At 43.1% G+C, this 16,518-nt stretch overlaps 1 protein-coding gene across 1 annotated transcript in view; it reads right to left on the bottom strand.

Annotated features, from left to right (window-relative positions):
• The window catches only part of LOC125756260 (Down syndrome cell adhesion molecule-like protein Dscam2), a 194,380-nt gene that overhangs the window by 84,986 nt on the left and 92,876 nt on the right, over nucleotides 1–16,518 (bottom strand). The window lies entirely within an intron of this gene.

Raw genomic sequence — 16,518 nt, 5'->3', positions numbered from 1 at the left:
TTACGATTTTTTCACACGTATATGTACTGGTGGAAAGTAGTTTTCTTTTTTGCACTAAGCGTTCTCCACGAAATACTGATATTCACTGGTTGAAATCGCATGTGTCCCTTTTTCAGTAGCTTCTAGAATTGGCCTTAGCGTTAAGTATCACCACTTTCTTTAGCCTGGATAGTTCTTTTTTTAAAAAACGGGCCTACTATTGCACCGTAGTCGTTTTTTTTTCTTATGTGTGTTTCGTATGATGTAAAGGTCAACTCAAAGGAAAACCTCTTTACCGATTTCTTTTTATAAGAGCTTCTTCAATTGTAATGTATGTTGCAAGGGAAAGATGCCTCACTTATACTTTTCTAGGACGGCTCGCCTCGACATGGTCAATACATTCTGGCGTTTTACGTGCCAGAACTACGGGCTGAAGTTAGTGACTCTGGATTGATTTGGACCGCTCAGGGTACTTTAAAGTGCACCTAAGCCTAAGTGCACTGGCCTCTAGCATTTCGCCGTCATCGAACTGCGACCGCAGCTGCCGGGATTGCACCCGCGATGATCTTGTAATAAGAAATACCTAGTTCATGACAATCAATCTATGCAACCAACAAAGCCTCATTTGTGTATGTATGTATGTATGTATGTATGTATGTATGTATGTATGTATGTATGTATGTATGTATGTATGTATGTATGTATGTATGTATGTATGTATGTATGTATGTATGTATGTATGTATGTATGTATGTATGTATGTGCACTTCTACATCGGAGCGCGTAATACAGTATTACTGGCGTCATAATCATGGTTAAGCACACAGAGCCAGTTACCATATATAGTATCACAATGAGTGACACCTTTTCTACTCATCTCTGCAACAAACCTCTTCTCATTAAAAGCATCTTCTTCTTCTTCTGCAACAAACCTCGGCGTCAGACCTTTCCTCAATTTAGCAGTTGACATCATCTACAATCGTGCGTTTCTTCATCAATATTTTTGCGCATTTAAGCGCTCATATATACGTATTTGCTGTTAGCTATACACGTTCCTTCTACTTTGAATATATTTATTCGCCCGATGAGAATGATATTCGCCCTTTTCTACCCTATATGTACGTGTTTTCGATTGATTTTAAATTAGTTTATGTGTATACAATACACATCTACGTTTTTTACACTGTTTCCAGTGAGTGTTCGTGAAGCACTCACTCCTTCTTGTCACTTTTCCATTTCTTTACACCCCGGTGTGGGGTAGCAAACCGGACGCTCTCCTCGTTGACCTCCGCTTCTTTCGTATCTTTGCTCTTTCTTTCTCTCTCTAACTGGCTCTTCTTGTCCCATTTGTATCTTTAAGAACGCATGTTGCTTCAAATACCATCCGACATGTTTTGACAAGGGCTTAATAGTCTCAGAAATGGAGACAAACCTCGCCAAGAAATAGTCCACTCACGCAAGAATTGCCTGCTCCTGAGCCGTAGCCGTGCGCTCTCGTGACGTGCCCAGCTCCCATCAGCGTCGTCTGGACTTGCTTGCGAAGCAGCTTTTTTTTTTTTTTTGCCGTATAGGTCTTCGACTGAGACGAGCAGCCGTTGTGGAAATGTACGTGCTTTCTGCGAGGCCTGCCGTCTTCGGGTGTCCATGTTGTCCCTTCCTCGGCAGACTGTCGTTACTCAGTCTTCTATACGGTTTCCGTGTTTACATTGCTCGCCAGTCACTCCCACCCGGCTTCATAGGAAAGTACTTAACGTTTTCGTAAAAGTGTCAATGAACCCAGAAAGCAGGCGCCTAAACAAAGCAAACGATCGCTGAGAGTGTAATTAAAGCATCTGTGAGAGACATCGACTTTCTAACATAGGAATATATATATATATATATATATATATATATATATATATATATATATATATATATATATATATATATATATATATATATATATATATATATATATTTTTTTTTAAAATTTTTTTTTAGCCGCGTAGGGCACTCGCTGTGCTTGTAAAGTTTCTGCAAAACTTATTTCAGGCGAAAAAGTTCAGACCGCGCTGTGTCACGCAGTCTCCAAGCTGTTTAGTCCGAGAGAACCGAAAAGCAACTGAAAAACTTCGAAGGCGAATTCGCGTTATGTCTCTTTACTTGGCAATATCCTTGGCTAGACGTACTCAACCTGGACTTCATTCTCGAAGGATTGTTATGCTTATGCTTAGTTCGAACTTCTTTTTCGAAAGATTCTTATGCTAACAGCACGAAACGTCATTTCTTTAGTATATATCTCCACCGACGACTGACGCGTAGCGCACCTGCTGCATCGCATACACCATTATCGCGCCTTAGTCTCGAAACTGTTCAAGGAGACCTAATTGCTGAAGTGGCAGCGAATGTACCTTAGCTTGTAACACTGCATACTAATAAAGTGATCAAAAAACTATGCTGCGAAAGATTTCGCGCATTTCGAGAAGTATCTCCAATCTCCAATCGTGTCTCCAATCGTATATTATCATCAGTCTTATGTGCATTAATTTTTTTTTAACACTCTACGACTCTACGGTTTCTATATTTAGACAGAAGCACGATATGACGTGGCCGATTGTGACCTGAATGCACCGGAAGCAAACTGCACGCAAGATAAATGATAGTTGTGAGAAACAAAAGGAGCCTAAAGGGATGTAGATGTTTATACTGTACATGCAGAGTCATGTTCGGACGTTTTCTGAAAAAAAAAGCGCCAAACAAGAGGGTATATTTTAAACAACTCGCACATAAGCATAAAGAAAAAGCTTGAATATAGTTGGCGGTATACATATGTCCCTGAGACACCCTTGAATCATTTCTACTGAGCATAATGTTAAGCAGGCAAATGTGGAAGATGAAGTAAACGTGAATTTGAAAAAAAAAACTGTCAAGGAAGATGAAAATCTCCTGACTGAGGAGATGTACAACTTAGGTTTCTCCTAAACATCGCGTTCTTGGTTTGAGTACTATTACAACCTTTTTGAAGCTAAGTCATCATGCACTGTTTATTATGTCTGAACGTATATGTTCTCATTGACATGTTGAGCAGAATTTTGTATACGAGGAATTCCGATTATAATGCCGCATCATTAAATGTCATCAGCATTTAATGCCAACATAGTTTAAGTGAAAGACTGTTTAACTTGCACGCCCACTTCTCTATATTACTGTGCGTAATGGCGCTACAAGCCCAGCAAATATGATGCCAGTAAAATGAGACGGTGAGAATAATAAAACTGGTACATATTCACTTATTGATACCATGAAGGCCAAAAATATTACAGACGGAAAGAGTTAAAACAATACAACAGACGCAAAGCAACTAAAACACATAAACAAGCGTCATGTACTTCGTTATAGGTATAAAACAAAGTTCTCAGCCTAGCCAGTGCATCACTCTCGTGTCATTTGTGCGCAGGCTGGATTGGAGACACTGAGATCGGGCTAGTTGGTACTGATCCATATTCTCTATAAGCGCGAAAGACACGTTACACAAACGAAGCTGTGTGCTTCGTTTTTGTAACGTGTCTTTCGCGCTTATAGAGAATATGGATTAGAGAAACCGCGCTACTAAAGCGTTCCTGCAGTCCGTCAAAGGCTTAATGTTCTGTGCTCGTAAAAAGATTACAGAATAAGCCGTACACGTACAAAACATGCGCAGTTCGCACTTTAGAGTGGTCGAGCTTAGACGCTGGCGCCGTCCTCAGCAGCCACCTCACGTTAGCTATAAGCTTCGGTTCATGCTTGAATTATTGTAGAGGGACCTCACACGCGGACCAGTGCTGGGCAGTATCCAAGATACATGTATCTTAGATACTATCTTAGATACTCTTTGGGTACCTTGTATCTGTATCGCGATACGTCTCGCAAGACGTGTATCGGTATCTGTATTTCCGATACATTGAAGAATGTATCGTGTATCTTAAGATACAAGATACTGCGATCGTACCATGACCGTGCGAAACATAAAGGTTGGCTGAACGCCGCTTCTCAAGCTGATACTGCTGCGACTAAGTCACCAGAATAAAACTAAAGGCAGTGACACTATTTTATTTTTCCACCGCAGTCTTCCCGCGAGGATAGCGATCAGCTCTGAACGTCCCTGTTGGTGGAGCAGAGTCACGTGGTGGCGCTCGCGTCGTCTCCACAGACAAGCACGCGAACGTACGCCCAGACACCTGTTGTTTTATCACTTTCTTTTAGTTTAGTTGTGGCAGTGCCATGGCACATGGCACTTAGCCACTGTCCTGTGCCTCGTACTCCAATGCGCACGGCGTCATTCGCACACATTCTGATGCCACTGTAGTGTCATCATCGATGTTTCGCTTGCGTGGTGCATCGTTATGAAGTCTGAAGAATGCAAGCATGGGGGGGGGGGGGGGGGGGGGGGGGGGGTGTTGCTTTGCGTCTAGTGGCTTTCGCACGTCGGCGATTTGAAGGATGCCGTGGATGTCAGTTTGACTTACATGCACTGAGATTAACTTATATGCAAATAATATTCCAACAGCTATAACACCACCGCAACCGATGCTGGAATTAACAGAACAAGCATTCCCCTAACAACCGCTGTCTTTGCGTACGTCTCTTTCCCTTGTATTCAAAGAGTTTTTAAGATCATAATTTCATTGTTAGCAGAAGTTCTTTCTTAGCTGTCCTTCTTTTCCATTCCGCACAATACCTATGTCTCTATATTGTTTTTTCTGCTCTGCTTACTGCAATATGTCTTTAACGTGCTGCCAAAGTAAGCACTCTGCTTTATTCTTACTTTGAGCTGTCTGCGTCATTTCTGTTACTCTTTACATACGTATGGTCCGCTTGCATTTACTGTTATGTAAAGGCGACGTTGAGAGCAAACATGTAATAATCCGGGCGCGCCTGCGTATACAGTAACAAAAATCGAAAATTCCTGCTTCCTACTAAATAAAATGGCGAAATTGAGTTTCTATTACAATAACGCAAATTATTAGGAGCCATTTTAACCATGTTAGGAAAGGCTCCAGATGCTCCATGTACGGCGTGAGCGTCCCAACGAGCCGTTTTACGCTATTTTCCATAGGCACTGAAGTTTATTGTCATAGACCGCCGCGGTGGTCTAGTGGTTGTGGTGCTTGACTGCTGACCCGAAGGTCGCGGCGGCTGCATTCCGATGGAGGGATAATACTAGAGGCCCGTGTGCTTATATTTAAGTTTTAGAACACCAGGTAGTCAAAATTTCCGGAGCCCTCTATTACCGCGTCTCTCATAATCATATAGTAGTTCTGGGACGTCAAACGCAACAATAATTATTAGCTCTTGGGGTGGTGCCTGTATGGTGTTTCTATGCTTATTCGCTGTGTTTGATACGGAACCGCTTTTATATTTTACTTGAACATATTTGTGTTGCTTGTTTAGGCTTCCCTAAATTCTTTCACTGTTACTAATCACCAGGTAATCGGAGCTATAAGTGGTATTATTCTGAATAGTGGATGTGTCCTGTGGCGCTTTGTGCAACTGTACGATACCTCTGAAACGTTTCTGGGTGGCACATGTTCTCGGTGACGTACACCTGTCTGGTGATTCGTTATTGCGAAAGCCATAATACGTTCACCGCAAGGTTGAACTCCACAGTGGTAATTGCACTATCAAACGGAGGCTTCCTATTGAAGGTCTTGTATTAGATTGCAACCCGCTAGCTGGTCGGCAAGCAGAGCAGCGACTCCCATCATTTACAAAACCGACAAGCAAAAACCTCTATCATCGAAGTGCTGTCGTGTTAAGCAGCTAAAGCAACGACAATAAGTTGTTTCGTAATGAAACTAATATACCTTGGGCAAGAAGTACAAAATTTTGAAAAACTAACACGCAATTCATTCAAATGGAACAAAATTGGTCGCAGTTAATACATCTTCAAGCGAATATTTTCGTGCATAGACATTGAGTGCTACAATGTACAGATATAACGAATGTGCGAATGCATCGAAGTATCTTAAGATACAATCGGATTGTATCGTATCGGATACAATCAGTGCTGTAGTATCTTGTATCTGTATCTCAAATACTTCTAGCCTGAGTATCTTGTATCGTATCGCGATACAATTTCAAAGTATCTTTGCCCAGCCCTGACGCGGACGTTTGGTGTCATTACGGCGTCGGCCTCTGCATATTTTGGCAAGGAACCACGGCTGAAGTGGCCGACTGGCCGCTCTAGTCAAATCTGATTCAGACTTTGGATACCGAACACACAGGAACACTGTTTATTTTGCCGTACAGCACGTTTGTGAGCGAACCTAAGCAAATAGCAGAGACTAATCTATTGAGCTTTATCGCCGGTTCCGAACAAAGGTGCACCAATTAAACGGGCATTCGAATGACTGCAATTCAATGCGACGCGCACTCAAACGTGCGACCCACGGGTGTCTAATTAATTAAACAGCGTGCCAGCGTGTCCCTTGGCAGGCGCATGCCGACGGCCCGTCCGTCGCACGTCGCATGGGGTTTGTACGCTCCGATGGACGTCAGAAATGGTTGGCGCCCTCAGCTTTCGTCCTGCGATTAGTACGCACTAATTGCATTCTGTCTCGTCGCGAGAGTGACGCAATCGCGCGGAAAGGGCCAGTTTGTATAGGCGAGTTTTGTAAACGCCGGACAATGGACCTCGCATGTCCGCGAGTTTGTCGAAGCTCGTGGTGGGCGGTTGTACAACGTGTTGCTCTCGCCAGAAACACGGGCGATTGCACGGACCTTATGGAAGGAACTCAAGCTTCGCTCCATTGTAACGATGGCTAGACGTAACGATGGCTGTAGGTCGAATGGGTGCAATCAACTGAAGCGCGGATAGTGATGTGTTTACGAAAAGGTATAGTCAAGGTTGTATTTTGCTCAGATGTTAGTTATATAGGAAACATTTACCGGTTTACGGATTCTGAACAAATACATGAAATACATGCAACGTTGCCGAAGTAAACTCGCGGTCATCCGTTTATAGCCACCCGTACGCAAATTTGCTACCGAGCTCTCGCTTTGAAATGGCATGGATGCGACGCTTCCTCATGTATATTAACGGGGAGATATTCAAAGATATCACCCCTCCTCGTATATTTAGGAACACGTGCCCTCGGCTCATCCCAGGAAATATTTATTAACAAACTACTTGCAAAGGCAGCCACTACCCTTCACATAATTCATGGATGGCGGCCTCTTGCTGACCGGAAGAGGGGCATTGACCCCTCTGCCCCCTGCGTATGTACCTTTTGCCACTCTTAGTTCATGCATAGCCAACATCGTGCACCTCATTCTAAACTGTCATGCACAACATCATCATCGAAAGAACAACGCGATTTTTTCTACACCCTGATTTGGAAGCGGTACAAAAGGACATGCTCGAGCACCCTCATCAGCTTGTCAGATTAACCCACTTCGGAATTAGTAGCTGCTTGACGCGCGTGGTTTGGTTTGTGTCTACCGCCCGTCCCCCTCCCCCATTCTTCTCTTCAGTGAGTTTGGTCCTCCCTTTCCTTAACGAAAGAATTTATCTATCTGTCTGCTTAGAACATAGGCCAAAATTTGCATAGGCTACAAGGGTCAGCCAAATCTGTGAGCTTCTCAATGATACATAATTTTTTTTATCTATAGCGTTGTTTATATGTGTACCCCAGGCGGCGCACGCACATAATTGTTAACAAATGGCTATGTATACGTTTTTCAGCATCATAAAATTTCAATTCCTTGCTGTATTAATAATGAGCCAGCAAATGCATAAGATGCTCCTATATTTGTTCAAGACGTTGAAACAATTTCTCGCCGCGTTCGCCTCGGAGACGTGCTGCAGAGGGCACGACGAAAACACGCCGCATTTTTTGGCTTGAAACGAAAGACGCGACGCGAGCGAGGCCTTTCGGGTCTCATCAGTATGCATTTCCAGGGCGTCACTGCAAATTCATACTCTCAAGAGTGGTCTACACTGACCCGGTAGTTGCATCCCTCCCTCCCTCCCTCCCTCCCTCCCTCCCTCCCTCCCTCCCTCCCTCCCTCCCTCCCTCCCTCCCTCCCTCCCTCCCTCCCTCTATTGTGCCTCAACTTCCGCAAATCCTTGCAGTCTACTAGCGTTATCTCCTCAGAGCACATCCGCCTGTCCCCCACTTATTCGGTCGACGAAGGCGAAATCCTAGGCTTCGTCCTTCAGAGCGTGAACACGGCGGAGTTTGCGATGCACATGCAGTGCGCAGCGCTTTCGTATAATGTAAGAACCTAATCAACGAAGAATCTAGCAACATAATGGCGTTCGCGTGTTTAGGTGTCAACCTTAACCAAATTACATCGTTCTGCATGCTTGTTATATTGTACTGCCGTGAGATTGTGCTCACCAGATTCTGAACGCTGCGTGCTGAACAGCGAAAGTGGAATGCGCAAACCAAGACAACTAACTGATCAACTAGTAAATTTCTTTTGTATTTTGTGCATGCAGGAGGCAGTGGAACGCTTTGTTTACAAAGTACTTTATCGCAATAATAATGGATTTTTTTTGTGTCTATAACTTTGCTGCTTTCATTCAAAATAATTATTTGAAGAAAGTGCCTTGAAGCTAGCTAACTATGCTTTGAATGCCAGCCAAGCTGGCAGTTAGGTTCTTTTCGCTGGCTAGGTACGTTACATACGAACGTTTTATGAAAATGGAATCTATTATATGCAGTATTTAATGGTCTTATTGGCATGCATGGGCATCCACGTATAAGCTGAAGTATAGCAGCCTTCCTACTGGAATTTTCATTAAAAGTGAGCGTCATATTGATTCAATTCTCACATACTGTGAACTACTACGCAAGCCGCACAAATCTGGTTGGTTCGCCAATAATATTTAAGCGCTGTCCCAGACCAGGAGACGCTAACTAAAATAACAAACATATACCGCAGCCTATACATAGCCTTCATAGATTACGAGAAGGCATTTGATTCGGTGGAGACATCACAGTCATGCAGGCACTGCGGAATCAGGGCATCGACGAAGCCTATATAAAACTAATGGATGAAACCTACAGCGGATCCACAGCCACTATAGTCCTCCGTAAAGAAAGCGACAGAATCCCAATTAGGAAAGGCGTACGGCAGGGAGACACGATCTCTTCAATGCTATTCGCCGCGTGTTTACAGGAGCTTTTCAGGGCCCTAGATTGGGAAGAATTAGAGATAGGAGTTAATGGAGAGTATCTCAGTAACCTGCGATTCGCTGATGACATTGCATTGATGAGTAACGCGGGAGAGAAATTACAGCTCACGATTACTGAACTGGATACGAAAAGTAGAAGAGTAGGTCTGAAAATTAATATGCATAAAACTAAAGTAATGTGGAACAATCTTGGCAGAGAACAGCGCTTTGCGATAGGTGGCGAGACGCTGGAAGTTGTAAAGGAGTACGTCTACTTAGGACAGGTAGTAACCGCGGAGCAGAACCATGAGAGTGAAATAACTAGAAGAATAAGGATGGGATGGGGCTCATTCGGCAAACATTATCAAATCATGAATGGTAGTCTACCACTATCCCTCAAGAGGAAGGTATATAACAGCTGCACCTTACCCGTACTTACCTACGGAGCAGAAACCTGAAGACTTACAAAGAGGGTTCAACTTAAATTGAGGACGACGCAGCGAGCGATGGAAAGGAAAATGATAGGTGTAACCTTAAGAGACAGGAAGAGAGCAGAGTGGGTCAGGGAACAAACAGGGGTTAAGGATATGATAGTTGAAATCAAGAAGAAGAAATGGATATGAGCCGGGCACGTAGCACGTCGGCAGGATAACCGGTGGTCATTAAGGGTAACTGACTGGATTCCAAGAGATGGCAAACGCGTGAGGGGGAGACAGAAAATTAGGTGGGTAGATGAGATTAAGAAGTTTGCAGGTATTACGTGGCAGCAGAAAGCACAGGACCGGGTTGATTGGCGGAACATGGGAGAGGCCTTTGCCCTGCAGTGGGCGTAGACAGGTTGATGATGATGATGATGATTATTATTATTATTATTATTATTATTATTATTATTATTATTATTATACCGCAGCAGGTAGTGTACACAACTAATATTGTTGGTTGGTTGGTTGGTTGAAAAACTTTATTTGTTGAAAAACTTTATTTACACCTAACTTTGTATCCGCAAAATATTCAAAGGACTGTAGGCATCTTCACTTTTTCTTCCTCTTTTTTAGTTTACAGCCTTTATAGTTCCGGGGATGTGGGGAGTATAAAACAACGGAAGTTATGCGCAGAGAGAGAAGAAACTTGAAGTATTGCTATCGAGGATTAAAAACGAATTATGCACATGTGAAAGCATGTGCGCGTAAGAATACACACAAAAAGAAAAAAAAAAACAGATGTGGCCATCCTAACGCGGGGTTGCCACACCATACATCTCCAGACTCGTCTCTTCTAAAAAAGAAAACTCTGCAAAAGTTCATTCTGGGCGCATGGCGCCCGATTCATTGGTTCTTACTCCTTTCCCAATTCTTTGCACTCCTCTTGAACTACTACGCTTTCTTTAGATAGCTCTCTAGACTAGCTTGGGCTATCCCGCGGGACGGGTGGCACCATGGCGAAGGAGCAGCGAGGTCTCGGTGTTTGCGTCAAGGCGTAGCACACGGTGGATCAACAGTAGTTTGCACCGGGCAATGGAATAGCAAGTGTTCGATGGCCTCCTACGCAACGCACTTGGGGCATGCACTGCTCCCTCACGAGTGTTAGACACTGTCGGCGGGTTATAGTACACACACACGTAGCCTGTGCGTATATGGTTTGTACAAGATGGCAGGGTCGTTTGATCGCGTCGGGATCGAAATGCAAATTAGAATACCGGCGAGCCGTTTCAAAACACGACCTTCGTCAAGTAAGTTGGTGCTTATTTTGGACAGGTATTCATGTTCAAAATACACTGGCCAACGGGGGAAAAATCCCAAAGTGTATGCACTGGCATCAAGAAAAAGATTGTAAAGAATTTGCTTATTTATCGTATGTGTATACACAAACACTCAAGTACACAAAGGAAATAGGTAGGGAGAAGGCTGACAACTGCCGCCTGGAGGGACACAACGCCTGCCTACTCATTCGGGAGGACTACGTCATCGTCAACCATGCATCTACTACATCCCTTAAGATGTGGTCGTGTGTCTAGATGTCGGTTATATTGCCCATCGTTTCCGTCTTTGCTTCTGTAAGTTAACTCCAACAAATTCTGAACCAATAATTGTCTATAATAATGTACGGCTGTGTAGTCATTTTGCAGGCACGGCAGTGCAATGTGATGTAAACGTGTATTGTGAGCGTTGTAATATTTCTCAGCCACCCGGCTTCCGGACCCTATATCGCTTTTTATAGAGTCATTTTACGATATGTTTCTTCCATATGTGAACATAATGATTTATAGGAAGGTTAGTGCAACATTGAAAAAGAATGACGCATGCTTTCAAAAGAAGACCAGGAAAGAATGCGCATGGGGTTTTCACCCACGAGTGGATTTCAGCGACCTCGAACATCTTCTAGACTGTAAGAGCTATGCTGTGCACCCAACAGAACCGGTTAACTCGCGCAGTATAGTGTTCCTAACTAAATGTGCCTTTGATTATCAGCTTGATAGCAGCCTGTGTGGCGGCTCACTTACAGCGACGCTGTCTATGGCTAGGCGAAACCAATATTCGTCCGTCTTATGTGCGCAAAATGTAGCGTGGATGTGCTGCAGAACTCGGGCAAGCTCACTACTCAACACTGTCCACTGAAGAAAAATGAAGGGAACGCACGGCCGACAAAGAGCAATTAGGGTTTCTGTAGAGACGTAATTAACCAGTAATTGAGAAAGGTTTTAACGAACCGTCGGGATTAACCTGGTTAGCCCGGTTAACCGCACAGATGGTTAAGCAGCTTAGCAGTTTAACCATCTGTGCAGAGTGCTCGGGCGTTGATTCTTTTCACTTGGCTCTCCGATATCCCGATCTTAGAACGTAAAAACCAATCTTTTGTGCTCGTATACGTCCCCTGTTTATGTGACGTTGGGCTCTCAGTATCTCTGTCTCATTGCTTTGTTCTCGATACCTTAAAAAATGAAGAAAATTTCTGTAAGAAATATTTAAGGCACTCGTCTTACTTAGTATATGTGCAAGACATGGAAGAGAAAAGGCAGCTTTGTGGACCCTTACGAACCCATATTATCGATTACTTTCCCGGGAATCTCTGGAAGTTATTTAATTTCTCGCTTGAACGCGTCTGCATAAAAGTGTCAAGAATGGAGGCGTCATGGTTCGAAGGTTTCTGGAGGCAGTAGAAGCACACTTCAAGATATAGAACCTCTTTCTTACAGAAGAGCCATCGCTTATCGTTATTGTTTTACAAACCTGTCTCTTGAAATCCGTGCTTTTGTTTCATGCTGAGTTAATAAGATGTTCATACAATTAGCAACGAAAACGTTACTGGGATCCTAGTCAAGTAGGTGAAAATAGCTTGCAGGTTGTGTCTTCTGTAACAAACTGTAGTTAGTCACTGTACATATGGCCAGCAACTGAACCTTTAATAATTTCTGTTAAATGTGAAATTAGAGTGGGTCGCACTGAAGAAAACTTAGGAGTTTACGTGTACAGAAGTTTCGTACACTTTGATATTAAACTTATGCTGGTCACAAAAAGAAAACCGAAAAACGGAAAGCTTCACCGAGAAATTTGATAACGTGTCTTTTTCAACATACTTTGTTTTTCGAGAACGAACACACGTGAAAGAAGCAGGGAATAATTTGGCGTAAGGCGTTTTTTTTGTCAAACCACATTCTGCCATTTTAATTCATGTTTATATCGTGAAGCCATCAGACAAACACTCGTGTTTTGTGTTATTCGTCTTTGTGTTCTAGTGCGAAGCAATTAATGAGCGAATGTCTGCAGCGCGATTCTCATTGGTCCTCATTGATGCTCAGTGATGCCTGGCCATCGAATCACTTTTCTACTTGAAGCAGCGGTGAATTCGTGCTTTTCCTATCACAGTTCTAATTGGCAACCTATGTACTTGTTGAATTGCGTGTTTCTAAACTGTTCCACGTGTTCATTACCTCCTGTTAGTTTTGCTTTTCTGTTTTATCTAGCGAAGTGATAAAGTTATTGTACCAGTCCGTAGTAAGTCAGTCTACTCATCGGTAAGTTCGTCAGATGCACTTTGCCTTACTAAATAGCGGGCCATTAAGTTCAGTGCCTAGTGAGACAGTGTCGTGTGATTGCTTTGCTTCCAGTCGTTTCGAGAGTGATACAGCGACACGCAGTTAGATGGGGATTTCAGACAGCTTAGTTATTCTTCTAAAGCCGATAAAGTATTACAGCTAGTGCGACTGCATCCACCGCTTTGTGATAAGAGTATGGCATAATTATCCAGACTTAGAAAAGTGCTCTTGCGCAAGGTCAAAAATCGACGTTTGTGTATGTATCAAAGACTTCTTTTCTCCGGCACAAGCTCAATTGGAACATCAGTGTTCCATAATCTAATTTTGTCAATAACGTACTGAGTTCGACAGGTTATAAGCAAGCTGTTCCGGTTTCTTTAGTCCTCTTGCCAATGTGAACTTCAGTGATAATCACAAAGATAAATTTATCATTCGCGCTATCGAATTTTCTTCCTGTTATTTGGTTTCAACGTATATACAAAACTGACAGCAAAAATGGGGGAGGGAGAGAGGGAGAGGAGAACGTATGCATTTCAGTGGGTTCGAAGTCACTGTGGAATCGAGGGAAATGAAATGACAGATGAGTTGGCGAAAGCCGCTCATCATTACACACAAACCCGCCTCATTTCTGTATCCCAATGTGACATAAACGGAATTTTACGAAGAACAAAACGTGAATTATATTTATCCACCTGGTTCCCAGACAGCACAAAGGAATAGATCTTGTACGCTGTTGACCCTAACCTTGAGTGCCAATTAGACCCCAGCTCCCAAGACGTATCGACACACTCATTCATCGCCTAAGACTCGGAACCGCTTACACAAAGCACTTCTTATTCCGGATTCATCGTGCAACATGTTCGTGCGGCCGCGACGACGAGGATGTGCATCATCTGTTGCTCGACTGTCCCAAGCACGACACACATAGACAGCGACTCGAGCAGAAAGTTCACACGCTGGACTCTGAGCGAACGTTTTCCTTAGCGAAAATACTAGGCCCACGGCCGACTAGGATAAACCTTAAAGCAATGAAAGTGCTCCAGCGTTTTTTCGAAGACACTAATATATGCGATGGCTACTGAGTTCTTGAACGTGTAGGACTGACTGTATATATATATATATATATATATCAACTCTGTTGAAAGGGGTAGCCGTCACCAAGCAATGGTGACAACTCCTTCATTTATTTTCTATTTAAAAAAAAAAAACAGAACGTATCGGCCAGGCCCACTGAAAAATGCAGAAGTCGTGCCTCATGATGGTTAGCGCAAACGCGACACAGACGAAAGAAGAAGAAACAACGACACAGGCGCTAGGATAAACCGCTCAATTCGCTACCCTCCTAAGCCATGCCTGCTCTTCATGAAAGGCGGAGCTGAGTACGGTCACAATGAGGTTAAGCTTTTTCAACCACATAGTAGGGACATAAAAGCACGCACAAAAGCGGTGAGGTGTGGTATTGGAAAAGAGCGTCGTTTTGCGGCTTGCCTGGTCCTATAGCCCAGAAAACTAAACTAAGAAACCAAAGTGCAGAATAGGACAAGAAGACGCACATATGAAATGTTCGTAGTTGGGACATGAAACTTTTGATATAATACAGAAACACCATCCAATACAACAATACCGACTATAAGACTATCATGGCTGATCAAAGCCATATATGTTAGTATCCTATGCGTTGCAGAAAGCAGAAAGCAGAGGTAGGACAATTTATTTATTCTTCAGTGGTGGTTTCGTACAAACTTAATGCGTAAATGCGCTTAAGCGATAACTAAGTTAAGAAACAAAGAAGTCACAAACAAAACAATGCCTATGCATTGGAAAAACTAGTCTATACACGGCGCAAGAACCCACCTGCCGTTAATATGAGTATCGCCATGGGGAGTGTACTACTTGCTGCCCGTACATGTTTGAGTGGCTGCGGGCAGACTAAAAAAAAAAGACACTGCACTAATTGTTTTCTGAGGGGAAAAAAATCACGGAGTCACGTGGCGTGCGCTCTATGCGTATAGCTAAAAACGGCTGCTTCCAACCAGGCTTTGTTGGCCCGATGTTTCTGCACAGTAATTGGTGACGTAATGGACTACGGCTGAACGTAAATGACTCTCGTGCTACATGTCCAAATCCTCGATTGATTCCAGTCTATGAAGAGCGCCGTGGCGTAGCACGTGTTAGCACCAACCGCGTTCAATAAAGCGAGCTATAAAAGAGAGCGCGAATATTACACACCAGTGGCGAATACATGCATAGCCCCGGCGGAAAGAAGGGCGGACTCCTTAATGAACTTTGGTGGTTACAAAAACCTACAGCACGTGTCCTCAATTAAGTAGCCAGTGAACGGTTGTTCAATGCCAGTTTTAAGCTTTGAAAAAAAGAAAAGTTCTATAAACAGGAAAAAATGTTTACAGACGTTGCCTGTGGCAACATCGTACTGGTTCGTGTCACAATGGGTAGCTTGAACTGTGCATTAATTTAAAAATAAAGTTTAAGCGCCAAGCATTTGGAGTACTCTACGCAATCGCCTAGGTATTATACAGACATGCGTGCATATGTCAAACTTTTATAGTTTCTCACACCGTTTTCAAGACTTCTGTTTCTTGCTGTCATCGCTATTCCCCTGTGAGCAAAAATAAAAAAAATAAAATAAAAAATAACGAAACTTAATGTGTGAAAGGTTCCTGAGCGTGTTTAGTGGGCGAGCTCAAATGAAGTTTTCAGCTGCTGCTCATAGAAATATTAATTTATTTGTTAAACTTGTGCGTAGAAGAGGTCAGTGTTCTATATCACGTCCGCTACTTCTCTCTGAGGCAAACAGTGCACATCAAAGCTAGCTTCACACAAAGAGGCACAAGAGATAGATATACTACAGAGCAAATATTAACCTGCTATATCAAACGCGAAAGCTAATAAAGTAAGAAAAAGATAGAATGAAACACACAAAAACTCGAGAGTTTATAAACTCTTGTCTGTGACAATAGATCAATCGTGCGATGTAGCAGTCGAACTCTGGTTCCTTGCACACACACACACATTGATGAGCCGTGACAAATAAAATGACTTCAATCAGCCTGAACAGTCTCCAGTTGTGCTAAAGAGAAAGAGGAGAAAATAAGTTTATATTGTCGTGAAATCAAAACAAATGCTACTGATTTCATCGCCGCTATGTTTAGCTTACACTGAGCGAGTGAAGCCTGTGCGATGCATGCCTCCGCCTTGATAAAAAAAAAAACATTTCTCTTTCGGCCGATATCCTTCCCTAATCCAGCCTCGAACCCATTACTTGTTGTCAAAGGTACCTATCGGGACATAAGCAAGGCAGATGTTCAGTGAAATATGGAGGATTGAAGCGATGACAAATCGTCGAGCA

The sequence above is a fragment of the Rhipicephalus sanguineus genome, chromosome 2 (genome assembly GCF_013339695.2).
Source record: "Rhipicephalus sanguineus isolate Rsan-2018 chromosome 2, BIME_Rsan_1.4, whole genome shotgun sequence".
NCBI classification, from domain to species: Eukaryota; Metazoa; Arthropoda; class Arachnida; order Ixodida; family Ixodidae; genus Rhipicephalus; species Rhipicephalus sanguineus.
This window is presented reverse-complemented; position numbering and strand designations above follow the sequence as displayed.